Below are 10,087 nucleotides of genomic sequence, written 5' to 3'. Positions count from 1 at the left end.
TTTATTTTATTAAAAAAAAAAAAAAACAGTGGTTGCATTTAATAGAAATTAAAAAAAAATTTTTTTTAAGATTTTATTTATTTATTTGACAGAGAGAGACACAGCGAGAGAGGGAACACAAGCAGGGGGAGTGGGAGAGGGAGAAGCAGGCTTCCCGCAGAGCGGGGAGCCCGATCCGGGGCTCCATCCCAGGACCCTGGGATCATGACCTGAACCGAAGGCAGATGCTTAACGACTAAGCCACCCAGGTGTCCGTACATTTCATAGAAATTTGAGAGAGACAAGCTGGTGATTCTTTCCAGCAGGGCCTCACGGGTAATGGGATTCACTTTGGAGGCTGGGACACTGGAGTTGAGCATTGAACCCAGACACAATTAGATTCAGGAGACTGCTAGCTTACTGGAGACCACAATATCAACTTATTAAATTACAGTGAGAAATAGAAGATCAGCAAATAGGACTACTTACGTGAGTTGGTCAGCACATGTTTTTACTTGTAGAAATGGGTACCTGGGAGACCGAGTGACTCTACCACTGGATGAATATTGGGTGAGCATGGGAATCAGACCACAAGAAATCAGATGGTGAAAATCACTGGTGTCATAAAGCTACTGTCCACCTGACAGAGCCATTTCCCATCTGGAGCCGCGTTTGCCAAACGTTCCAGAACACATGGGCCAGAGAGTCAAAAAGAGAGTTCATCTCTTGACCATCGTGGAGAACCACAGGCAGGTTTGTCCTTTTGCTCTCTTTGTTTCTATATTCCACGCAGAATATCCCCTAACAGCATTTCCTGGTCTTGCTAAGGTACCTGTTAGTGTTGAGACAGGACCTGGGCTGGGGGCAGGGGGCAGATACTGAAAGATCTGCCTTAGGTGCTGAAGCCTACTTCAAATTCAACAGACACAAGGGGTGTTGCAAGTGTGACCAAATCAGGTATTGAGGCTGAGAGATAGGAAATGATAACAGGAAGATGAGAGAAAGCCCCTAAGCAGATCAGAGGCCAAAACCAGGGGTGCAGAGAGTGGACTCAGACTAATTCTCATGGATATGGTCTTCTGATGATGGCATAGCCTTGCGGAGAACTCAGAGCCTATCTCAGGGACATGACTCCCCCCCCCCCACGCACCAGGCTTACAGACCTGGTCCTGTTTAGCGCATCTGATTCTGGTGGCTTCCTAGGATCGCTGTCAAAAGCACATTTATAAACCATCTGTTAGGTAGGGTGGCTCCTATAAATGGCTGAGCTCATTTATTTTATGGTAATTTTCACTCGGAGGGTGACTTTTATCTGACCTCATTAACAAATTCTGAGGTCATGTTATTGGACCCCATAGAAGTTATTTATATGTCTGGTCACCCTGCTAGACAAGGAATATCATGAATCCTGTCTGTGTGTTCCCAACACCAAAAGCAAGTGCTTTAAAGAAAATTACAGTTACAATGAAAGCTTGGTGAATACATACATAATATAATTAATTAACTAACTAATTGTGTTCCCAGAACACACTCAGACTAATTCATTTCAGGGTTTCTGTGTGTTGCTCCTTACCACGATGAACAGAATTTATGTATTATTCAGATCATCCAATTCTCCTGAAGTACCATCACATTTGCCATTGATTTTTTTGTTCTCTTTACTTTATTTTTTTTTAAACACTTATTTATTTATTTTAGAGAAAGAGAGAGAGAGCACGCGCACACAAGCTGGTTGGAGGGGTAGGGCGGGGGGGGGAGAGAGAATCTCAAGCAGACTCCCTGCTGAGCATGGAGCCTGACGTGGGGCTCAATCTCATGACCCTGAGATCATGACCTGAGTCAAAACCAGGAGTTGGATGCTCTACCAACTGAGCCAGCCAGGTACCTCTGAATTGTAGGCTTTAAATGTGTGGATTGTATAGTAAAAGAATTATATCTCAATGAAGTTGTTAAAAAATCAATGGCAGGGGCACCGGGATGGTTTAGTCGATGGAGCATGCAACTTTTGATCTCAGGGGTCGTGAGTTCAAGTCCCACTTTGGGCATAGAGCCTACTTAAAAAAAACAAACAAATAAATAAAAATAAAGCATACAATTCAGTGGTTTTTAGTATATTCCCAGATAAGTGCAACCACTACCACAAACAATTCTAGAACATTTTCATCACCTTGAAAAGAAATCCTGCACGTTTGAGTTGTCACCCCCTATGTAATTACCCCCATCCTGTCCTAAGAAACCACTCATCTGCTTTCCGTCTCTCTAGGTTTCCCTGTTGTGCATATTTCATATAAGTGAAATCATATAACATGTGTTTTTTTGTGATTGTCTTCTTTCATTTAGCATAAACTTTTCAGATTGGTCCATGTTGTAGCATGTATCAGTACCTCATTCCTTTACATGGCCAAATAATATTCCATTATATGGATATACCACTTTCATTTATCCGTTCAGTCAGTGAACATTTGGGTCACTTTTGGCTGTTATGAATAACGCTGTTATGAACATTTGTGTACAAGTTTTCATTTCACTTGAGCATATAACTGGGAGTGAAATTGTTGGTTCCTATGGAAATTCTATATTTAACATTTTGAGAAACTGCCAGATTGTTTAGCAAAACAGTAAATCACTTTGTAATCCAACCATCAATGTATGAAGGCTCCAATTTCTCCACATTCTTGTCACTACTTATTATTAACTGACTTTTTGAATAGAACTGGTATCTGGGTGAATGACTCACTGCATCATGATGGGCTACACTTACCTTTTTTCTTTTCAAATACAACATGCATTAAAGTTTAGAGTATTTGATTGAGTTCATTTAGTCATTATCATGCCAAATGCACCCATGAGGGAACACAGATCGACAATTTCTGATTCAGTACAAAGGGTAAAAAAGAAAAAATCCCATCTCTACTTCCTACATCACCATCCAGTTTGGCATCCCTTTTGCACCTTTTTATGCCCCTCCTTTTGAGATAAAACTTTAGTAACCAATTTATATAATGGCTTCACTTTTTCCATGGACTTGTTGAGTGGCCAACGTTGCAGACGCTTTTTTTTTTTTTCAGGAAGAATTGTTATTTTAATAACACTGATTCTTTCCAGCAGTGATAATGGCAAAGCACTCTTCCTGGACAATGAGTTTGGAATAGCTCACAATGGGGGGACCAAAATTGAACTTGAAGGATTTACCTAGCCGGAAGGCTTATAAAACTTACTCTGTATTTACTCCTTATCAAAGATGGTCAAAATGGGATTCTGTTTTAGTTCTCTCTCTTCTTAACAAACTTATTGCTGAGGTCTATAGCTCACGCTGTATTTTTAAATCAGAGACGATAAAGGAAGGGCAGATTACCATTTCTCTAGTTCTTTAAGAGGGTTGTCCCATGGCATGAGGTCATGAGTTAATTTATCACAAATGATTACTTTGCAGTCCAAGTTGTTGTTGGCCATATGTTTGAAATAAATACCAGCCAAAGCATATATAGCTGTTGTAGCTATAGTAGTAATTACAACACAATGTAAACAATTCTCCAAAGACAAAGTATCCTCTGAGACAGATCCTGGCAGAAAGAAGGGAGTATATGGTTTTCTAAGACTGCACACCAGAAACAATATAAGCATTAACGTCACTCTTTTTCCTGGGTAATAAGAAAGCATGTGCAGATGAGTAGAGCAGATAAAAGGCCTTCATGCCAGTTACCTGGTTATTGATTCTGAGATTTCACCTTTGACCTATCAAACTCTCTAGGGAGTTTCCTCCAGAGCCAATGCTTGGGGAAAATTTTTATATATATACATATATATGTATAAAATCAGTGCAAAGTTTTATTTTTTTTTTTTAAATCAATTCCCTATGGGAGCAAAGTGCCTGGTGAAGTGGTTAGTAAGCAACAAAAGCCTCTAGAGAATTGCTGTTTCCTTCCAAAGCTTTTGTTGTTGTTGTTAAGGCTACAAAAATCACCCTCTTAAAATGTGTTTCTGAAAAAATAAATTAGTAACAAATTTCAATGTTTTAAAATTCTATTAAAATGCCAACTGATTTCTTTCAGGAACGGTTTAGTTTCTTTCAACCTCCAGAGCGGTAGTAATTTTTGTTATTTGCCATGTGAGCACTCTCGCTTATGGAGAATGGTAGACACGCAGTTATATTTAAAGTGAATATTATTTAAGTATTGAAGGGTATGGAATTATATTCATTGAAACATAATAAAAGTACAGAGACATATAATAATAAGTGGGTGGAAGTATGTGCAATAATCGTTCAAGGTAATCACTGCATTGCGATTGTGCCGCAGATTACAGGAAAATATAATGAGGTCTCCATTTAATTAGGGCACTTTAATTCTGAGGCAGATTAGAGGCAAAGAGCATTTCAGAGAAGTGCCAGGGCCTGTTCTTACTACAGAAGCAGGTGAAAATGGTGCTCTGAAAAGATTCTAATTTGAGTTTAGGAGTGGCCAGTGAAATGAGACACAGAATTTTTACCTCTTAATCCATTACTTTGTTGTGTGGACACAGGATAGAATCCCTATGCTAAGGTGGTACAAATAACTCCTGAATGGAGCACCCAAGTGTCTCCCAATCGATCCCCATCTATCCCCTCCTTAGCTCACATTAATCCTCCACAGAGAACCTCTGCTCTGGCCGAATGTCCTTGGCTTGAGGACATTCGAATATCCTGGAAATACCATGAACACATCCTGAGAACATGTATGTCAACATGTATGTGCTGTTAAGACTTGGTGAAATGGGGGGTGCCTGGGTGGCTCAGTCGTTAAGTGTCTGCCTTTGGCTCAGGTCATGATCCCAGGGTCCTGGGATCGAGCCCCGCATCGGGCTCCCTGCTCAGCCGGGAGTCTGCTCCTCTCCCTGCTCATTCTCTCTCTCTCTCGCTTGCTCACTCTCTCTTAAATAAAATCCTAAAAAAAAAAAAAAAAAAAAAAGACTTGGTGAAATGCGAGGCCAGGAGCAAGGGAGTTACTCAGCCAGATTTCTCAGAGCTGTTCTGGGTCAGCCACCTTACCCCTGCATCTGACCACCCCCTCTGACTCCCAGGAGGCCTTGAATTTCATCCTTTTTTTTTCTTTTTGGTCCAGCTGATCTGCCTGCAAGCAGCCCTTCAGAATGGCTGCCAGGATCCTCCTGTGTGAGAAAATGACACCCTGTTCTGGCCCTCTGAAATCAGTGCCTCCTAAATCTGACCCCTCCTACCTCCTGGTGATGGTCAGAGCCATCCTCCCTCCCAGTTCCCTTGCTGGAGCAGCTTTCCCACCTCTCCTCCTCAATGAGCCCTGAAGCCTCAAAAGTCACTTGTCCCTCTGAATTCCTCTGATTCTAATTGTCTGTGGGGCTCACAAAACAATTTGTGGATGGATGCTTAAGTAATACATCACCCACTTGTCTTCCCAATAATATTGTAAGCTCTCTGTGAGGAGAATTCCTTCAAGGCTCTTCATATCTTCAATGGCAACCACCGTGCCGGTTGCCTAGCGGTAGTTATATATGGTGTTAAGAGTGTGGGCTCTGTCTGCATGAGATTCATTGCAAAGGCAGATATAGACAGGTGGCAGACGCCACCTTAACCAAGTGAGCAGAGTTAACATCGCCAGTAATGAAATCAACTGACACTGTGTGCCTCTTGATAGGATGCGCAGAGGACGACACCGCATCATTTGTGCAGCATTCTTGCCAAAAATGGGTAACCTGCGTCTAAACACAAGGAAATACCAGATGAAGCAAATTGATTGGTATTCTATACAATAACTGGTTTGTGCTCTTCCACCATGCCAAGATCATGAAAGACAAAGAAAGACTGTGGAATGTTCCAGGTTAAGAGATTAAAGTGATGTGACAACTGAATGCAATGTGTGATCAAGGATTTGATGTTGAACCATAAGAGTTTTTTCTATAACAGACATAATTGGAAGAATTGGCAGAATCTAAATAAGATCTGAAGATCTAATCATATCATTTCAATGTTAATTGACAGTACAGTGACAATTATACCATGTTTATATGAGAATGTCCTTGTTTTTAAGGAATACTCACAGAAGTATTTAGGGGTAAAGAAACTTCATGTGTGCCATCTACTCTCAAATCATTCAAAAAATGATTATAGATATCATATATGTATGTATTATGTATTACACACACATATAAACATATGTATACACATACGAAGAGAAAAATAAAGCAAATTATGGTAAAATGTTAACAGTTGGAGATTCTGAGTACAGGGTATATGGAATTCTCTGCATCATTCTTATAACTTGAAGTTAGAAATTATGTCAAAATAGAAGTCTTTTGTTCATTTGCTTTTGTTATTTTTTTAAGTGTGGACTCTGGAATCGGGCTCCCTAGCTTGGAATTCACTTATCAGTCGGATGACTGTAAGCAAGTTGCTAGGCCCGTGAGGGACTCAGTTTTCTCATCTGTGCCATGAAGATAGTAACAGTACTGACTTGAGCAGACTAATCAAGAATTCATCTTAATTCTGTGAAAATTAAGCACTGCAAGTTCTTGGCCCAGAGTCAGCTTTGGGTAAATGATAGTGTCTGTTATGAGATGGCCTGGTCCATGTTTCCAACTACTTATGATAAGGATGATGTTGGGGAATCAGGAATTACTAGGGTCAGGAGGGGACACCATAGGCCATGAGTATCTTGCGTACTTCCAAGGGGACTTGCTAAGTGCTGTGTCATCTGAAAGCACCAGGGGGGCTCTTGTTCCTAATTTTTAAAGATCATTAGGGTGTTTAGAGAGGGCGTAGTTAGCTATGGACCCCCATCCAGGACTCAAGCACAATAGGACGATCACCCTACAGGTGGGTGACACACAGCTGCCCATTAAAACCCCACCAGGCCCATTTCCAGAAAGGGCTTTAAAACATGGCCAGGTGAATTGCATGTGCTTTGGGCTGGATGCAGATATCTGTCCTTCTCTCTTACCCAACAGAGAGCTGTTCTGAACAGCTCAGAATCTCATTTGCTTGACTGATCCCGAGTCCTAAATCTAGAAGGATGTCCACATGGGAGAGAAATAAATACTTAGAGACTTACCTAGACCATGTCCTTTATGTCACTACAGAGGAAACTGAGGCCCAGAGAGCTGATGAGATGAGCTGGAGATTAGTCTGTGGGTTCTGGAACAGGGAGGGCTGGAACAAGTTTCCCTAAAACCCTTGTCTTTTTCCTTTCCACTAGGCTCCATTGCTTTGTGGCACTGTGACTGATAGAGGCAGGGAGCTCAGAGAGGCAGATGTGAAGGGAACAACAGGAACGAGGGGGAATTCTCCCCTCATAGGCTTGTGCCAGTCAGCATCTAAAGGGTCTCTCTGCCGAGACACAGTTGGCAAGGACCCCATGTCACAGCGAGGCACGAGAAATAAGATGGCAGCATTTGCTGACATTTGAGCAGTAGTTCTCTGTAGGCCCAGGTGGCGCATTTAATATTGCCTCAATTTTAGTTGAATTTGTACTTCATTGACCGAAATAAAGTGTTTGGTTTTCATTACACAGTTTGCTTCCCTGATTTTTACATCTTCTTTCTTATTTCTCAATCAAGAGGCTTCTTACCACTTTCTCCAGTTCTAAGCTCCAGTGATCTTCTCCCTACCTTCTGCTTTGCTCTGACCATCTTGACTAATTCAGGGAGTACAGGACTATTGCAGAAGGAAAATTTGGAGTTTCCTTTTGCTGTTGGTTAAGAAATCTATGTCCACAATAACTTGAAGGTGACTTGAAAAACCATAGACCCAGAGCTGGATATCTCTTTAGAGCTCATCCCACCCATTGAGGGACCTCTCTGTTGTCTCTGATAACTGAAAGTAGGGATGGTCCTTTTTTTTTTCCTTCAAATTCTCCTGGAAGGAAGGCAATACAATTAACATAGAAAAATATGCAACTGGGCATCTGGAAGAATTGTTTTTCCTGTTTAGCAAATGGCTGCTACTTTGAAGAAGGGTCTCAAGGCTGAAGAGCTAAGTGAGAATCTGATGGCAACCAAACTCTAGAATGCTCAAAAAAAGCAATCTGTTTTGACTGAAGCATGCACCCGAAAGAGAGCAAAGCAGATTTCTGAATTCACTATGAGGCTTATGTTATTTGCTTGGCAAGGTGTTAAGAAGACATTTTAAAATCTTGCATAGGCAACCAAATCAGGGATATGGTGACTATCACGTGTGGAGCTCTCGCAAAGTATCTTTACTTTGATTATATCTCTCTCTCTGCAAAATATCAGGAGTCAGCATTTCCGAATTTGAATTAAACAACATTGGTTTTATTTTTAAAAAGCCAAATAAACATATCCAAAATCCAGAGTCTTGACTCTACGCTCTTAGATCTGAAGGTATTCTCTCCAGGAAAACGTAGCTAGACACCGAAACTTAGATTCTCTCTTGGTAAGAGTGATGACTTCCTGTAGAGAAAAATCATAACATTTTAAGATAGCTCATTTTTTTTCTTTAATTAGTGATGTGAACAATTCTGCTGCAAATGGGAGCTCTTTGCTTCCAGCAGCCGTTGGCTTCCAGCAGAGGTGTGCAACCTGCTAACGTGTCCTCAGGGCAGAGGACCCCCAAGGAGTCAGCTGACTTTAGCTCTCTCTTCACTAGGCACCATGCAGTGTGCAAAGCCATTGACAGCAAATACCCAGAATTACGGAGAGTCAGTGTCTGCTCAAGGGGGAAACGGAGATGAAACAATGGCTCAGAAACCAGAGTGCTCTGCTAAGTTTCAAGAAAGCACGTTATAAAGAATTCAAACTTGGTTAAGTGGCTATATCATAAAACTAAATTTTGAGGGGTGCCTGGGTGGCTCAGTCAGTTAGGCATCTGATTCTTGATTTCGGCTCAGATCATGATCTCAGGGTCCTGGGATCGAGCCCCTTGCCCGGCTCCCCACTCAGTGGGGAGTCTGCTGGAGATTCTCTCCTCTCCCTCTGCCCCCTCCTCCCTCTCTAAAATTAATCAATCAATCTTAAAAAAAAAAAAAAAAAACACCTAAATTTTGAAAAAGCTATTGGGTGTGGAGCAAATGTGCATCTGGTTCAGTCTATTCCATTCTATTCCCTCTGCCTCCTCTGAATTTGGGATCTCATTCTGAGCCATCGCAATAGCTGGCTAAGTGGTCCAGAGTCCATACTGCTGCTGGGGTTGCTTTAATTTAAAAAAGAAAAAAAAAAAAAAAAAAAGCTTTGTGGAAGATTGGAGGTAGCCAGGATGTCCAACAGCAGGAAAATAGTTGGAGGCACTTTGGCTCTTCTAAGTAACTTCTAAGTAACGAAGTATTTATTGTATAGCTGTTGAAGGCTGAGCTTTTGGAGTTCTTCAGGACCTGGGGAGTGGTCAGGACAGGGCACTGGGTGACAGAAGTTGTGTGGCCGATGTGATCTCAATCAGGTCACTTGGATTTATGTATAAACTTAGCTGAGCCTGTTGGGGCACCTGGCTGGCTCAGTCGGTGGAGCATGTGACTCTTGATCTTGGGGTGGTGAATTCAAGCCCCACGTTGGGTGTAGAGATTACTTAAAAATAAAATCTTAAAAAAAAACCCAACAAAAAAACCCCTAGCTGTTCCTGTTACCTCTGGAAAGGTGAGAAGGCACAGTCTATTACCAGAAAGAAAATCTTAGTATAGACCAGCCTTTCTCAGCTGGAGTTGTTTTTTTTTAAAGATTTTATTTATTTATTTGAGAGAGCAAGCACAAGCAGGGGAAGCAGCAGAGGGAGAAGGAGAAGCAGGCTCCCCGCTGAGCAAGGAGCCCAACATGGGACTGGATCCCAGGACTCTGGGATCATGACCTGAGCCTAAGGCAGACGCTTAACTGACTGAGCCACCCAGGTGCCACTCTCAACTGGAGTCTTAGAGAGAGAGAATTTACACCCTAAGACACCCATTGTATGTAATAAATTAATTTCTCTCCAACCGCTCTAGAATGAAACTAGTTTTGTACCGTCTTTGGGAGAATTAAGAAAATGATCACTTGAAATATTTTTCTATGTTGTGTGATTTACAAGAGGATCCGTAATGGAGCATGATCGGTATGCAGAGAGCCCAGATGATGGGGCCAAACCTCCTGTATTTTTGCCATCAAGGCAACTGTCCTC

The 10,087-nt window shown here is 41.6% G+C and overlaps 1 long non-coding RNA gene across 1 annotated transcript; it reads left to right on the top strand.

Moving 5' to 3' along the window:
- The first annotated feature begins 254 nt into the window (after positions 1-254).
- On the top strand, positions 255-5,841 carry LOC118009448. Its single transcript, XR_004678931.1, has 2 exons — positions 255-732; positions 5,628-5,841. It is a non-coding gene; the product is annotated as an uncharacterized LOC118009448 (long non-coding RNA).
- The last annotated feature ends 4,246 nt before the right edge of the window (positions 5,842-10,087 follow it).

The sequence above is a fragment of the Mirounga leonina genome, unplaced genomic scaffold (genome assembly GCF_011800145.1).
Source record: "Mirounga leonina isolate KUSES-001 unplaced genomic scaffold, KU_Mleo_1.0 Mir_101609, whole genome shotgun sequence".
Lineage (NCBI taxonomy): Eukaryota > Metazoa > Chordata > Mammalia > Carnivora > Phocidae > Mirounga > Mirounga leonina.
The sequence above is the reverse complement of the archived record's forward strand: the minus strand, read 5'-3'. Positions and strand labels throughout refer to the sequence as shown.